Here is an 18,331-nt window from a genome sequence, read left to right as displayed (position 1 = left end):
TTTCTTACAAATTTTGTGCACGCGAGTTCTCGGAAATGGCTCGGCAGATTTTCATGAAACTTTCAGATCTAATAGACATTGATCTGAACCTTATTGGAAATTTTTTACTTTGATGACGTCATTTCCGTTTCAGAGATATTGACGTTTTAGCGATTTTTAGAGGGTCAGCTTGTCCGTCGAACTCCTCTTAAACGATCAAAGATATCAAATTCAAATTTTCAGGAATTGTAGACGAATGATTGTAGTTTTGTCTAAAGTGAGCCATTTATGTTTGGCGCAAAAGGCGCCGAAGCTCGCCTGGACCCGAAAATTGAGATATAAAAAATGTAGTGATTTTTCTTGGTTTTCTTTAATTATCTCTTTTCTCGAAAATATTTTGTTAAAACATGTAGGGCAATTAAAATTTATTTTTACAAGAGCTTTCATTTGAGATCAAGAAAAAGGGGCTGGCCCTTCAAATTAGGGGCCGATAAGGCTCTAAAGTCTTTTGATGATAACTTTTTAATGTGAAATATTTTGTAATACATTATAGAAGCAATTATGTTTATTCTAACGTTATTCACCTATACATGGCAATCATTTACTCCTATATTACGTAATTAGGGATTTTAAGGGGCCAGAAGTCCAAAACTTTGATGCTTAATATCTCTAAATGGAGAAACATTTTGATAAGCATATTGAATAAAAGATGCTCAAAATATTAAGCTTATCAATCTGCAACAATAATTTCTTTGTTATGCGGTCCCTGAAAGGAGTTACAGGGTCGGCCCCTAAAACGACCCTCTCCAGATATCTCCAGAACGGTACAGAATTTCTAAACACTTGTTGAACAAAATGTGTTTGAATTGACACGAGCTTTCATTTAAGATCAAGAAAAAGGGGCTGGCCCTTCAAATTAGGGGCCGATAAGGCTCTAAAGTCTTTTGATGATAACTTTTTCCTAGAAACTATTTTGTGATACGTCATAGAAGCAATTATGTTTATTCTAACGTTATTCACCTATACATGGCAATCATTTACTCCTATATTACGCAATTAGGGGATTTTAAGGGGCCAGAAGTCCAAAACATTGATGCTCAATATCTCTAAATGTAGAAGTATTTTGATAAGCATATTGAACAAAAGATGCTCAAAATATTGAACTTATCAATCTGCAACAATAATTTCTTTGTTATGCGGTCCCTGAAAGGAGTTACAGGGTCGGCCCCTAAAACGACCCTCTCCAGATATCTCCAGAACGGTACAGAATTTCTAAACACTTGTTGAACAAAATGTGTTTGAATTGACAAGAGCTTTCATTTGAGATCAAGAAAAAGGGACTGGTCCTTCAAATAAGGGGCTGAGGGGGCACTAAAGTCTTTTGATGATAACATTTTACTGTGAAATATTTTGTGATACCTTATAAAAACAATTATGTTTATTCTAACGTTATTCACCTATACATGGCAATCATTTACTCCTATATTACGTAATTAGGGATTTTAAGGGGCCAGAAGTCCAACACTTTGATCCCCTACATCTCTAAACGGAGAAACATTTTGATGAACAATATTGAACAAAAGATGCTCAAAATATTAAGCTTAACAATACTAGTATGCAACCATATTTTCTGTGTGATACGGTCCTTAAAAGGAGTTACAGGGTCGGCCCCTAAAACGACCCTTACCAGATATCTCCAGAACGGTACAGAATTTCAAACACTTGTTTAACAAAATGTGTTTGAATTGACAAACACATTCTTACATGTATGAGATCATGAAAAAGGGGCTGGTCCTTCAAAAAAGGGGCTGAGGGGGTTCTAAAGAGTTTTAATGATAAATATTTACTGTGATATATTTTTTTGATCCGTTATAGAGGCAATTATGTTTATACTAACGACATTTGCCTATACATGGCAATCATTTACTCCTACGTTACGTAATTTGAGATTTTAAGGGACCAGAAGTCCAAAACTCTGATCCTCTATATCTCAAAATGGAGGACAATTCCGAAAAGCAGTATTTAACTAAAGATACTCAAAATAATGTGCTTTACAATGTACAACCATATATTGTTTGTTATCTGGACCCTAAAATGAGTTTAGGACCAGATATCAAAACGATTTTTCACATATATCTCAAAAACGATAACCAATTTCTAAACACTTATTAGCAGTACACAAAAATACTTTTTAACTAAAATGAATGAAAAGGAGCTGATCCCTCAAAAAAGGGACACAAAAGGGGTAGATAGTCTTTCACCCATTACTCTTAGACCCCGCTTCCATTTCCAGATACGTTTCGTTGACGAAGATCAAGAGCAAGGTCATTCCGTATTCTAAAAATTGGACGGAAGACCTCCTCGTTGCTCGCAACGAGATCGTGTCTAGTTATTTTTTTTTTTTTCTTACAAAATTTGTGCAGGCGATTTCTCGGAAATGGCTTTATCGATTTTCGTGAAACTTTCAGATCTAATAGAGATTAATCCGAACTTAATATACATTTTTTTATTTTGATGACGTCATTTCCGTTCTTGAGAAAATTACGTTTTAGTGATTTTCAGAGGGTCGGCTTGTCCAGGGATCTTCTCCTAAACGGTAAAAGATATTGAGTTCAAACTTTCAGGGATTGTAAACAAAAGATTGGAGATGTGCAATTTGGCATTCATATTTGTCATGCTTAAAAGGCGTTAAAGCTCGCCTGGTCCCGAAAATTGAGACTAAAAAAACGTCGTAATTTGTCATGGTTTTCTTAGTTTATCTCTTTTCTGAAAAATATTTTGTTAACATATGTAATGCTAAAAAGTTTATATTTACAAGACCTTTCATTTGATATCAAGAAAAAGGGGCTGGCCCCTAAAATTAGGGGACCAAAGGGCTCTAAAGTCTTTCATCTGTAGCCCTTTACTAAGGGATATTTTGTGAACAGTTATAGAAGCAAATATGTTCATTTTACAATAATGTATCCAAGCAATGTAATGATTTCATGTGGTACATAATAAGGGGTTTTTAGGGGGCAAAAGTCCAGAATTTTGATCACCAATATCTCAGAAAGAAAAAATATTTTGAAATGCAGTATAGAAGAAAAGATACTCAGAATAATGTACTAAATAACATGCATTTTTTCAAAATTTCGTTAAACGGCCCCTATAAGGAGTTAAGGGATCAGCCCCTAAAACGTTCTTTCCCATATATCTCCAGAACGGTAACGACTTTCTAAACAGTTGTTGAACAAAATGTGTTGAAATTTAAATGACCTTTTATTTGATATCAAGAAAAAGGGGCTGGCCCCTAAAATTAGGGAACTAAAGGGCTCTAATATCTTTCATCTGTAGCTCTTTACTGAGGGAAATTTAATAAAAGGCTATAGAAGCAAATCTGTTTATCTTACTGTTATGTATCTAAGTAATGTAATAATTTATTCATATGTTAGGTAATAAGGATTTTTTAGGGGTCAAGAGTCCATAAACTATGACCACCTATATCCCAAAAAGGAAAATATTTTGAAATGCAGTGTATAAGAAAAGATGCTCAAAATGATGTACTTTACAAAATGCAACCTTCAAAATTTGGTTCAGCGGCTCCAATAAGGAGATAAGGGACTGGCCCCTAAAAAAAATTTTTTTTCTCAGATATCACAAGAACGGTGACGAATTTCTAAACACTTGTTGAGCAAAGCTCTTATCCCTGAAACAAAATAATAACTGGCCCTTCGTATGTAGACCCTGTTTTTCTATTCTAAATCATGTTTAGCTGTTATATAGCAAAATCAAGATCAAACATATATATCAAATTTTAAAATCAGACGGAAGACCTCCTCGTTGCTCGTTCTTCTTATTCTTATTCTTCTTCATCCAAATTTGTCCAAGCCGTAACTTAAATACCCTTTGACATTAAGACTTCAAACTTGGAATATAGGTAGATGGTATTGAGAAGGAGTGCACGCCACCAAAATGTTTGACCTTGACTTATTTTCTTTTTCAAGGTCAAGCGTTTTATAAAAAATAGTGTTTGGAATATAACACAAGATTCCTTAAACTTACAAACTTTTAACTTGTATCATAGATAGATGGTATATAGTCCAGTTGAACCTTACCAAAAATTTTGACCTTGACCTTAAAATTTTATTTCAAGGTCAAATCAGAAAAAACTTCATTGTTCACCTCCTAAATATTCTTTGACAGAAGGACTTCAAACTTTACACAAAGAACAATTATAATACACTGAGGTGTACTTTTGATAAATATTTGACCTTGACCTTGTTTTACTCAAGGTCGACTTGAGAAAAAATAATTAAGTTTTGTCTGGGTGGTAACTTAGATACCTTTTGACATTAAGACTTCAAACTTGGAACATAGGTAGATGGTATTGAGAAGAAGTGCACGCCATCAAAATTTTTGACCTTGACCTATTATCTTTTTCAAGGTCAAGCGTTTTATAAAAAATATAGTCCGGACCATAACACAAGACTCCTTAATCATACAATCTTTTAACTTGTATCATACATAGATGGTATATAGTCCAGTTCAACCATACCAAAATTTTTGACCTTGACCTAAAAATTTTAATTTCAAGGTCAAATCAGAAAAAACTTCATTGTTCACCTCCTAAATATTCTTTGACAGAAGGACTTCAAACTTTACACAAAGAACAATTATAATACACTGAGGTGTACTTTTGATAAATATTTGACCTTGACCTTGTTTTACTCAAGGTCAACTTGAGAAAAAATAATTAAGTTTTGTCTGGGTGGTAACTTAGATACCTTTTGACATTAAGACTTCAAACTTGGAACGTAGGTAGATGGTATTGAGAAGAAGTGCACGCCATCAAAATTTTTGACCTTGACCTATTATCTTCTTCAAGGTCAAGCGTTTTATAAAAAATATAGTCCGGACCATAACACAAGACTCCTTAATCATACAATCTTTTAACTTGTATCATACATAGATGGTATTTAGTCCAGTTCAACCTTACCAAAATTTTTGACCTTGACCTAAAATTTTTATTGGTAACTTGGATACCTTTTGACATTAAGGCTTCAAACTTGGAACATAGGTAGATGGTATTGAGAAGGAGTGCACGCCTCCATAATTTTTGACCTTGACCAATCTTGTGTCTCAAGTTAATTCATTTTCTAAACTGTATCATATATGGATGATATCTAACATATAGCTGACTTCATTCTTTTTCACTTTTTAAATTTGCCCCATATTACAATCCTTGGGGAGAAGGGGAGACATGTGTTTTTTTGTATAAAAAAACAATACCCACTAGTTATAATTGAAATTTACAATTTCAAATTCATCAACAATTTAAGCAGCAAAATGAGGTTACATGTATTTATAATGTAAGCAATCAATCACAGATATGAAATATCACAGTCATTACATGTAATAATTATAATTGAAATTTACAATTTCAAATTCAACAACAAAGTAGCAAAAAGAGGTTACTTGTATTTGTAAAGTAAGCAACCAATCACAGATGTGCAACATCACAGTCATTACATATAATGAAATCAATTTAATTTATAAATTCATATCAAACACAAAATTTAAAAAAAAGTGTGGGGGAGGAAGCTACTGGTAATAATAATTGTGATTGAACTTGATTAACATATATACAGGTATTATAATGGAAGTCCCTGTTACAAAGAGTGAGCTGATCGCTATAGGAAGATTGATACTATAGATGAAGGTCTGCTGACGAAGCCATTCATAACATGCAGAAGAAGAATAGTTGAAGTTTCACTTCTCAAAAGTCAGGTATACTAGTTCAGTATTGGGACTGCTTTTATAACTTACCATCTTTATATATATATAGTCATTGAAATCAATGAAAAAAATTAACAATGGATGGAAAAGATCATTTGTACAAGTAGAAATCATTTGTAGATTAATTAGGGAGTTTTATAATGTTTGATCACCCTAAACAAGCATGCATTATTAGCACATTGAATCCGTCATTCATTTGTAGTCATCATGCTACAAGACAGATCTAGAGGGTAGGGGCCGGCCCATACCCCTTTGAAAATTCAAATATAGTAATAGGTCTCAGATGCATCAATTATCATTTATCAAATGATATTTTGTCTCATAGCAAAAAGTATACAAAATATTTATTTATGTGAGCAATACTAGTACTCTGGGCACTGGATGGACAAATTTACTGTTTTAAATATTATGAAGGTCGAGACAAACTTAGAGAATAAATATTTGTTGAAGAGAAGGATTAAAGTTTTTAAAAATTATTCCAAACAGTATTCAATATATAATTTAATCCTCATTATTCAAAGAGAGGTAAAATATACTTGTCAATTATCATATTCACCTGTAAAAAGCTAATTAAAGATGCTTAGTTATAAATAGCAGTCCCATGAATAAAGAAATGAAACTAATCACTGATACAAAATTTCCAAAAAAGTTTAAATTACCAGTTCGTTAATAAATAATATATATACTGTGGAATCATTAGATTTCATGGTGGCTCAATTTTCGTTGAATTCGTGGGTACCTCTCATCCACGAATCAACATCCTCCACGAATTAATAAATAAGGGTAATAAAGTAATATTTCCTATGAAGGTTTAAGAGAATACACGAAATTATGTCCCCATGAACCTGTAAATTTTAAGCAATCCACGAAAACTGCGGATATGAGAAATTGTTTTTACAAAATAATTGAAGATAGGTCGCGTCTGACCTTAAAGACACAACATTTAAAATATTTGGAATGTTGTGTTTCTGTCAGAATAACAAAAGATAAGATACATTAAGGTGCCTTGCTACACCTTGAAACGGTTTATCAAATCAGCAGAAAATTACTTGATTATGATAGATAGCATGATAGATAAGAAGAAGAGTCGAACTTATGACCTGCGGTTCACAAGCCTGATACTTTAACCACTGAGCTATTACGATTTACATCTGAATCGATTGATACAAACAGTTTAACAAAACATTTAAATCGCCATCTTGTAACGTAGTGTCTTAAAAAGTATAACTCTCGGTGTAGTGAAGTACCTTAAGTAAAATATTCTTTAAGATGTTTTCAAATATGTTTTCCTCCAAATTATATGGGACTACATGTTAAGAATACTGGTACGCCATTTTTGAAAAATTGAAAATTAATTATGAAATTAGGTGTAAATCAGTGATTAATTTTCTTTCTTTAACCTTTAAAAGGGAGCAGTTCTCCAGAGACCATGGGAAAGGCTCATGAAGGAGCTGGATTCAGTCCATACAAAGCGTTCCAACATTGGACACACTTACCTGACTTTAGAGAGGGCTTGGTACATATGCGGTGACTCCACCTCTTACACACTTCACACTCAACCCATACAATCTTTCGAGACTTTCCAGGAGCATTGTAATCACCACATATGCAACAAGTGACTTCATTGTCAGCCTCCTCAACGAAGCCCTTGGATTCGTCAGAGTCAGAGTCATTTTCGTCATCACCAGAATCTGTGTCCATGTCACTGTCACTGTCTTCCGAGTCCGTCAAGTCTATGACCACAGGAGCAACCTCCTCATCCTGGACTCCGTCGAGTTTCCATAGTTTTTCTTCTACCTCTCTTATCACGTGACTCTCTACCTTACGCCACTTCTCAACCCCATAAGTTGATCTAGCCTGATTAAAGAGTTCCTTCACTTTATCTTTCTTAAATGTGGAATTGCTCCTGGCGACGAAACTTTTTAATTCAGCCCAGACCAACTCAATAGGATTAAGCTCACAGTGATAGGGAGGTAGACGCAAAACTGTGTGACCTGCCTTTGAAGCCAAATCGTCTATCACATATTTAGGACGAGGCTTATGTTGCTTCACCAATGTGATCAATTCAGCCTTGATCATTCCCGGGGCGTAATGGATACCCTTTCTATCAAGCCAAGACTGGATCTCGGCCTTCGGTGTCGACGAAGTCGGACACTTAGACTCAGGATCCAGATGACTGTGATAGGAAGCATTATCCATCACTATGACTGAATTAGCCGGTAGGTTAGGGAGCAACTGCTCAGTGAACCACTTCGTAAAGTTTTCCGAGTTCATCTCATCATGATAATCCTGGTTGCCTGTTTTCGACTCGAAAATGAGAGCAGATCCCGGGATCATGCCCACAGCCGAAGAACCTGCATCCACAATTATCAGACGAGAGCCTTTCCCAGATGGGACAAAACGCCCATGACCTCCACGATGCGACTCAAAGGCAGAGGTAGATGTCCTAGGACAGTCCACCCAATCTCCCCTCGCTACATGATTGGTGTTCAACCAAGTCTCATCCAAATACACGATAGGACAACCCTCGTCTCAAAACTTCCTAATGGACCTCAGGTAAGTATGTTGCATACTTACAATGTCGTTCCGATCTCCAATGTAGCGTTGGTTGGAACCTGCTTTGTAGAACCTGAAAAAATGGATATCATGTTGTTATGCACCTATCATTTCTCATCACATAATTTTATTTTGGTTTTAATGTTTTATTGTCATTGGTCTTTGTCCATCATAGTCTGTTAAAATTTTACACTTTTAACATCATCTTAAATACAAGATAATTATATTGTCAATTTGCCATATTAGGATGTAGACACCAATAATGAAGCTTTAAATGCAGCCATGACACTCCCTGACAGGTCCATCTATGGGCTATGGTATTCCAGGACTGTCATGATCTGTGAGGCAAGTTTAATTGGCCATGATATGCTTAAGTAAAGTCTACCTGTAATTTTTATTTTTCAGATCTAGAGTGCATATGACTCTCCAGTTTTACGTCATGACAAAGTGATTTGTCTTAATGTGCTTACCTGAACCCAAGATCCTTCACGAGTCTCCCCAATGAAGACTTGGTGAGCCTGACTCCCTTTTCTACCAGAACATCCGACAATTGATGCAATGAAACGTACTGGCCCTTCAACTGCATGTCATGGATGGTCCTCTTCACCAGGTCTGCATCGAGTCATCCAGCTTCCTATTGGGTCCAGGTTTCTTCTTTGGAACAGGGACTTGCAAATCCTCCACCACCATATCAACTGGGTCTTGAATAACATTTCTCTTAAGTGTATTCTCAGATATTCCTATAGATGTAAAAACAGATTTTATTAAATATGTATTTACTAGTACATGTACCATGTAAACAAAACATTTGTGTTGCATGGATTTATACAAATTCATGTTAACAATTTTATAAATTTAGGTCTCTAAGCTAAGTCACTCAGAGAACCTACTGGCTTGCTATTTGTGAATGTAGATGTAAGTTGTCATCCATGGTGCTTTGTGCCAATGTTGAATTTAATTTTCACCATTTGTTTTAGGAAAAAAATGCATGCAAAGTATCAGAAAGGATTTCGATTTTTGAAAGGAATTTACTGAGTTTTCTATTTACAAAGAATATTTTTACCGGTTGCGATTGAGAGTCTTTTCAAAGGGTTTTTTATGTTCTTCACCCTCCCCTGCTTGCATTCCATGGTAAACTGCTCATATATCTTCTTTAAAAGATCTGTAGGCTGTAGAAAAGAACATGCATGATTTAGATTAAGTACACTAGAATCATTGCATGAGTGTTAGAAGCAGGGGGCTGGGGGCTTTTGCAAAGTTAGACCTAACCATTAGGCACATAGCATCAAGGAGGGCCACCCCCCCCCCCTCCCCCCACTTTTTCTCGCAGCAAACATAATTGTTCATAAATTTACCCTTAAAAGATTGAAATATCAAATGAAATATCAAAAGTGATATTGAAATTTGGACCCATGGATTAGGAATTTTTCATGATTTTGGAGAAAAAAATATTTTTGGTAGGTAAGATTCTTTTTTGGAGTTACAGTAATACCCTTCCCCAAGGGATTAGAATTTTCATGATTTTGGGAATTAGGTTTTTTTTTTTTGCTTGTCAAGATTTCTGATGATTAGTCTAGCGCCCCCCCCCCCCACTTTCGATTTGCTTCTGACGCCACTGTATTCATTTGATTCAATACCTAATCATGTATAAAATTATGTTTTACTTAATTGTATGAGTCTTTAATTTATAAGTATATGCTGTCTTATATTAACCTACAGAAAAACAAAAAACATCGAATTCTATGTGAGCATTTTAATGATGTCAAATTCATTACTGTACACGCTTGAAGATTGCATGATTTTAACATTAAACACACTGTTATCTTCATAAATCTGAATCGGATCAATTTGCCTTTTTCAAACATAGATATACCGGTAAGTAAAAAACAGCTATGTTAAAAAGTTCACTGTGATACTAGGAACTTGGTTGGCACCCCAGATCTTGAAAGTGAAAATAAAAATCCTTGCCTATCTTTTTTATTAATAAAATTTTATTCTATAGGTTAAGCTTACTTTTTTTTAAACTGTCCCCAAAAATGTGTGGGGGGAGGGGTATCTTTATTTTAAATTTATTTTAAAATATGTCAATTTGCATTGTTCATTTTGAGAAAAATGCTCCATGGTGTATACCTGTTTATAGTATTCCAGTTTATTCTATTCAAATTAAATTTTGCAGGACAAGAATCTTATGTTTGTTGAAAATATATTCTGTCTGACTCTCTAGATGATAGTACACCTGAATATACACTCAAAAACCAAAGAATGTCAGTTTTTCTTCTATTCCCTTTACTATTTTATAGTATTTTTCATGGAAAACAGATGGTGGCAGTTGCAATTTTTTTAATATGTGAAAATTTTGATTTATGATGAATATTATTCAATGATTGCCCATTTTTAATATATTTTGTTTTAAATTTCAAACACTTCATTGAAATACAATTTTAAAGCTGTCATTTCCCTTGCAGTTTGTTTATGCAAATTAACTGATCTGATTAAAGAATGCTTTTTGCACATTAATGTAATTATCTTATATATATATCAAGATGTATATAGCATTTATACACAGGTACCTGATAATATTTTTCAAACTATTTTTTACAAAAAAATAATTCCATGTACTGGTACTATATTAAACAAAATAATTCCATGTACTATAATAATACATGCAATCGTATTAATTATAGAACATGGAATAGTACATGGTTTATTTTATTATAAAAATGTAAAAAAAAAAAAAAAATGAACCACAGGTGCCTGTGCATTTAAAATGTTTGTCCATTCACAACTTAATGTAGCATAATTTTGATCAATATAAGTTGTGAATAACTCATATTGTAATAACATTTGAAGTGATTTTCAAGAACAATGCATGTAATATAAATATGACTTTGTCCATTCACAACTTGTATTTTACACCCCCATACACTTTTTTAAAAAATCCAAAATATTTCCATGTTATTGAAAGTTGTGAATGGCTCATGATATATCAGATTTACAAAAATGACTACGCTGTATTCTATATGTATACGGATTTAATTAATTGGGGTCTAAAATGACATGGTACCTGTTGGTATTTATACAAAGGTCATGGTCAAATTTTCGTGACATCATACAAAGCAGACAGCAAAGAAAACGTTGAGGATGTAACTTGAAATTCAAATCTTGCAGTTTTATGTCCAGGTGGTGATATATGGTCTTGCTTTTGGATTGCTATGGAAGTTTTAAATATGAAAATTGTGTTGTTCTTCTGAGGATAAGGAATAGTTTCAACGATGATTTCAAGGTAGGCCAATGTGTTTTCAAAATACTGTATTAATCTCAGAGAAATAAATGAGAAAGGAAACATTTGGATGGAAGATTTTAACGTTATACGGTTTCAAATTAAGCTACGTGGATATCATTATCGTGTATACTGTAGAATAAATTGAAACAATGAAGTCCTTTTTGCAATAAAATCGGAAAAACTCAAGTTGCAAGAAAAAAATTACCTCCATACACTTGACTATCTTCCCACCCTTAATCTTAGGCATCTTTTTTTCTTCTTCTTGTTTTTAAGTTTTTATTTTAAGTCAAAAGCAGACTATATTAGGCCTTTATCTTTGGTTATTCTCGGAGCAGATGTGTTAAATTAAACGGCAAGTACAGAAACTTTCCGAACGTAAGCGTGAACGCGAGCAACGTGCGCGACGTTATATACGTCACAAACGTAAAATTACGTTTAGACACGAACTTATGTGAATAATGACAGGCCCCTGCCGAAGTGGTAGCCATTTTCTCCAATGTTAAATTCCCGTAAGGATCGAATTTTTGGCTGTGTAGGTTAACTGTTTGACTTTGAAAAACTATGAATATAGCAGATGTCTTGGAAATTTTTCATATTATTGAATGGATATCTTTTTAACTCAGTGATATGTATAAATATCGAGTAATCGTGCAAAATCTGCATCCAAAAAATCTTGGGACAGACAGCTGACGACAGCGGCGTCGCAATTGTCGCCTGTGCGCAGCCGTTTTATGCTCGAAAGGTAAAGAGCTATCTCAATAGATTTGAGTATTTTCACGGAGTTGAGCCGAGTTTTGTGCTCAACTATGTTTGGTGGCGGCGGTGCCAGGGCTCTATCACCAACTGGGACAACTGTTGTTCTATCACTCTTCCAGGCCCTTCTTCATCAGAGCCTCCAAAAGGTACTTTGACCCCTTTGATAATGAAACTCTTTTCATCTCAATCTTATCTACAACAAAACCTGAAAATAAAATCTTCGCCAATGAGGTTATGCCTTTTATATCCTACAATAACAAAATCACCAAAAATTAGTACCATGGTAGACTCTCCAGCACAGTCAAGAGTTCGTCCATCCGCTACAACATACGTGGCACTTACAGGACCTAGAGTGGTTTTTCCTAAGATGCTGCCAAAAGTTTCATTAGACACAAACATCCGCTTAGCCCCAGTATCAATATTCCACTCTGTATGTATTCCTTCTAGCCTTCCTTTAACCCTCATAGTGCTCATACCTACAACTACAATATGCTGTAATTTTGGTTTTTTCGTTAACGTCATCTTTGATGTCACGATCCTAATTGCTATTTATCTTCCTGTTTCTCCTCTTTTTCCAACATATTTTCTTCCTCTCCTACTTGTAATTACCATTCATTTGAGTCCTCTTAAATCTAACTGATACCTGGCTTTCGGCACTAATCGTATTTAGTTTAAAAAGTCCGGGGATTCTTAAATTTTATTGGGTACCGGGGAATCCTTCACCAACGCTTGGGGGCCTGGCGGTACCGACAGCTACCTTAAGGTTAATTTCTCTACCGCGTCTCAGCTCCAATTTCATATATCTGTTGGTGGACGACTTTGTGGTCCTAAAACAGTGCACTTTCTCCAACTCGCATACATTCCTTTTGCATAGCATTTAGGGCAGCTTCCTGCAGTTTTTGGGCCTAATCCTCTTCACTGTCAAACGAAAATATTCAGACAGTCCACATTTGTCCAAAACGACTTAATTTAACTATATCAGGGTTTTCTGGTTATGCTTTTCTTTAAACGTCTTCAAATGTTTGTCCGAAATATCTTAAAGACTTTCCAGATTACCGTTTTTTAGTTTAGCACCTGTTATTTTGTGTTTCTTTATTGCAAATTTCTGCTCGATCTTTTGTTGAAGTTGTTCATAATTCCTTTAAGCTGCAAGGGGTTACCCATAAGCTTAACTGTCTGCTTGATCCCGCACTCGACGAGACGTACCCTTGGGTTCATCTCATCCTGCGTCCTTTTTCTTGGGTTGCTAAGAGGAGTTGCATCAGCAAATGGCAGTTCAAATATATGCCCTATTCCAGGAGAAGAACCTTGACCCACATCAGGGGCATCAAACCTAAGCTGTCCAACTACGTTAGGTTCCTGATAGGCACCCTTTGAGATGCTTTGAATTTTTAGTCATCAAAATAGCCAAAGTTTTATCCCTTGTATGTTTCTTTTACCTGGTCATTAGCTTCAGAGCTTGTTCTCCCATATTTCCATGATACTATTATGATCATGGATCAGAAGATGCTGGAGAGATCGTTTCATGTTCAGAAGAACTCCGAACAATCGCATTAAAATAAATGGAAAAGAGGTCAAGCCTTTGAACAATAAACAACGACCAATCAAAGCAGAAAGAGACCAAATAAACAGGATTCTCTTTAAGCTTGGTCTAGACTCGCCTCTCTTTCTATAGACCATTAGAAACTGGGATTTTTCAGTAAGCAATACTGCGAGTTACTTGTGGGCCTGCAATCCTGAAATTAAGGTGTGCCTGGCCCTACTCGAACTGTAGATAGTGCATCTCCTACAAACCCTAGTAATTTTCCAAATCCAGAGTCATTTAAACGACCTTTAAGATCTTGTCTTACCTTTTTTCGGCGTTATCATTGTCCTCACCATTGTTGTTTTCACTGTGCTCAGTGTAGCCTTAATCCATTATAGCACTTGAAGAATTCCACTTGATCCCACCGCTGCCATTAATTGTAACGTGACTGGGGATAATATTGTTAGCGAGTATATCCAACTCCACTTTAACCTTAGACAAGTCACAAAATTATGTGGATCCTGTGCTATCCGCAACACATGCGTTGGATTTGTGATCTTTATAGATTAATGAAAAATAATACCTCGCTTTTGTAAAAAAAAAAATTGTTATGAGTGTTCACCAATATAGCATTACAGTGCGTAAAGTAATAAAGAAATGGAAAAGCGTGCTACGCATTCTCTCATCGTTTTTATACTTAGCAATAGCCTAATAATAACGTGGTTAGGATTTTATTAGGCTCCAAATAATAGGGCTTTCTGCTACGTAGCAAAACAAGGCCACCATATACAGAATTCTTCAAGTACAGCATGGCAGAGACAACAAATCCAAACTTTGTGCACACATCGACCATGACCCTCATTTTTGCAGACAATCCTAAACTTTCGTGCAGGACTGCGTACGGGAAACATTGATGCCATAGTGTCTGCAAAAGCAGTGTTTGCACCACTTTGCCGCGCAAAATACCAAGAGATAGAAATCCTAGAATGTATTCAAAGGTAGAGTCTACCAGACGAACTCAAAGAATTTTACAATGAGACAGAGAGTGTCAGTCACAGTGGAAATCATCTAAATGGTAAGAGGAAATTAAAAAAAAAAATTAGCAGCCATACACTGAATTTACATGTTAGTTCTAATTTGTAGAACTCAACTTGTATATGATGTATAGAGATTTGTTAAACTGTTATTTCATGTTCCCATCACTGGTGTAGATGATAAATCCCTTTAATTGTAAGATGTAATGTACTATAATGTATTGTAATAGAGGATATTCAATGTTTTATAGTGAAATTGGATGTTATTTTACAAGTGAGACAGGATTTTTTGTTAACATGTTTATAAGTGCTCATGTTCAACTCCTGCAGGAGAAGGTATGGATTTCAAAGCCGAAGTTGTGAATAAGAAAGTTCAAGCATGGATGCCACTAGGTGTTCTTTCTGGAGATGACTGGCTTCGAGTTACTAGAAACTTGAATGTATTTGAACAGGTAATTAATGAAATTGTATAAATATAATGACAGCTAAATGAATTAAAAAAACATTTTAAATAGTTTGTAATATCTTATTTCTCAATTCTGTTTTCTACATCAATTGTGACTAAACTAAAATCTATACTGCAGTATTTTTTCTATTTCAATCCACTGGTATCTTTTGATCAATATTAATGATTAATTTTATTGTGCAATATTTATTTTAAGCTCCAACAAAACCTCGAAGAAATGATGGGCTCAACAGAATCCTCTGATGTACCATCAACAAGGCGAAGGGATGAAGAAGAGCAAGTTCTTGCATTTCGGACACTAATTCGTAGGAAAGTGTATTTGCTTTATCGGACCAGTGATGCCAGTGAGAACCCGATCAGTTTAGATAAAAACTGTTGAGCAACGATCAGTTTCACCGAGAAAGCTTTAAGCTTGCGTGCTTCCTCTTTAACAGATACATGGGACTTGCTGCAGACTCGGACACCCACAACTTGCGTGTTTGCGTTACAAAAGAAGAAGAGGCACGTCTTTTGTTGGAAACATGACTAAATCACAAATAGGTGACCTTATTAATACTCTTAATGGGAGCGTACAAGACGAGGACTTGCATAATGGACTGTACATTGAGTATTCAAGTATGAATGTAAGCAGGACTAAAAGAGATGAACTAATTGTGTTTCATGATCAATTGAAGGATATCTTACTGGATCAGGACTTATGTGACCGTGACTCCGTACCTCCACCGATTAATGGAATTCTATAATTGACACCATTTAGAGTGACTGTGGTATACTTTTTGTGAACTATTTGAATTGTTCGTTGTTTCTAAAATATATATTTGTTGCAACAGTAATGATTATGACTAATAAGAATTGATTACATATTATGAACTGAATTTTTGCATATGCTGATTATAAACAACCATTCAAATACAAGCATATATAATTATATTGATGTACTTAAATTTATTATTTCCTGAACCATGATAAACTTTAAAATATGCATGATACCCAGGCTTGGTGCGATTTACATTGTAAAGTAATGCATTACATTACCACTACTTCCTGAATTTGGGCATTAAATTACCATTACTTGATTTTCTGGAAGTAATGCATTACATTATCATTACATGAGTAAAGTAATGCATTACCATTACCATTACTTTGTTTTAAAAAGTAAAGTTAATAAAGAGTTTTTGCAAATGTTTCAAATATAAAACACTCTTTAAAATATCTACAGGTTCATGTTCAGTATCAGGTTCAAATTCAATGACTATACAAGAGTTATTCTTTATTTGCTCAATATATAATCATCTTGAGGCATTATGAAAAACATATTACAGAAGTAAAATGATATTTATAGACATTTGGCATGATACAATGTAACATACGAAATAGAGACACAGAATTACATGCATAACAAAAAACAATTTATGGAATAATGTTGCGGTATCAAAAGCTAAATAGAGATAATTCCCCAGATTACACAAATCTTTATAATTTTGGACCCTTAATCGTATAAAATCATAAACAGATGGTTTTTCCCAGTTATATATCTTAAGATACGGTATTTTAATCATGTTTCTTTCTTCTGAGGACACTTTAAGACAAAAGACTGCTGTTGCACTTTATGATCGAAGTTTTAAAGGGTTCATCTTTTAACTGCATCCTGTTAGTTTGAAAATCTTCCCAGCTATACTAAATAAATGTTTTACAGGAGCAGTCGAAGCTAGGACTGAAAAGAACTGTTTGACGATCTCTTTCTTAGGATATATTAAGTGCAATAATAGAAAAAATACATGAATCTTGTATTTTCTATCAGTCCAAACTAATGTACAATGTATTTATTATACGAGAGAGAAAGAGAGAGAGAGAGAATAAGTAAGTAAAAATATTTTCAAATGGGTTATAATACTGGAAGTGATATTGATTTCCATCATGGATGGACAGTGCATTCATTTTGCTTTTAAAGGTGCATGTCTGTCTCCTATTCTATTTGGACATAGTGAAGGGAAGGGGATTGGGGTGTTTAGCACTTAATTCTTATAACAATCGATCGTTTTGATACTTAGATTATCCTGGGGGGCATAGTGTGTTGTTGACACATTTCTTATTGAAGTGCAGACTAATTAGAGTAAATTGTTTAAACGATTAAAAATCTTAATAACAACACTCTTGAAAATGTTATGAAATTGTGCTGATATATTTGGTAATATTAACAATTCAAAAATGAATCTTTAAAAAATCTTTTTAATAATACAATTAAAACATTTTTATATCAATAATTATTTCTTTCTTCTTTAAAAATAAATTTAATCAAATTCTATTTCAACTATTCATTTATTCATCACATTTTTTAAAGTGAACATGCATAAATAAGCATAATAATGCAAAGTAATGCCATGTAATGCCAGCATTACACATGATTTTGGAAAGTAATGAATTACATTACCATTACTTGTAATGCTAATTTTGTGGCATTACACATTACTAGCATTACTTTGAAAACATGTAATGCATTGCAATGCATTACCATTACATTTAGCATTACCCCAAGCCTGATGATACCATATAAATAATTTCCAATAGATATATAAAAGACATAGAATTTTTTGAAATAAAATTGAACAGTCTGTGTTGAACATATGATCGAAGGTATGTTACTCTTAATAAAGTCCTCTGTAAAGAAGTGTCTTGTGTATTTCAATGAATCAAACCACAAACACTGGGCATAGGAATGGTGCATTCTTCTTAGGGATGGTTTTTCGGGAGGCAGGTGACATACATTGAAGAATAGCACAGTCCAGAACAGGTAACCCACTGTTTTTTCTAATCTTCTCCATGGGAAAGAGAACAAAACGAGTAGATTTTATTTCGGTCATCACTTGATTCTAAGGTTGAGCATCTTGCCAAATCATATACTGTTGATGAGTGTAAGTGGGACTTCGATACGATTGAATTGATAATCCAGGGCTTTC

At 34.4% G+C, this 18,331-nt stretch overlaps 1 protein-coding gene and 1 long non-coding RNA gene across 2 annotated transcripts in view; both read left to right on the top strand.

Annotated features, from left to right (window-relative positions):
* The window catches only part of LOC105332998 (nucleolin), a 209,623-nt gene that overhangs the window by 61,868 nt on the left and 129,424 nt on the right, over window positions 1-18,331 (top strand). The window lies entirely within an intron of this gene.
* On the top strand, window positions 13,813-16,091 carry LOC109620599 (uncharacterized). The gene is made up of 3 exons (XR_004598228.2): window positions 13,813-14,949; window positions 15,239-15,360; window positions 15,571-16,091. It is a non-coding gene; the product is annotated as an uncharacterized lncRNA (long non-coding RNA).

Source organism: Magallana gigas, chromosome 7 (assembly GCF_963853765.1).
Source record: "Magallana gigas chromosome 7, xbMagGiga1.1, whole genome shotgun sequence".
Lineage (NCBI taxonomy): Eukaryota > Metazoa > Mollusca > Bivalvia > Ostreida > Ostreidae > Magallana > Magallana gigas.
Note: the sequence above shows the minus strand (reverse complement) of the source record. Positions and strands in the feature narration are given on the sequence as shown.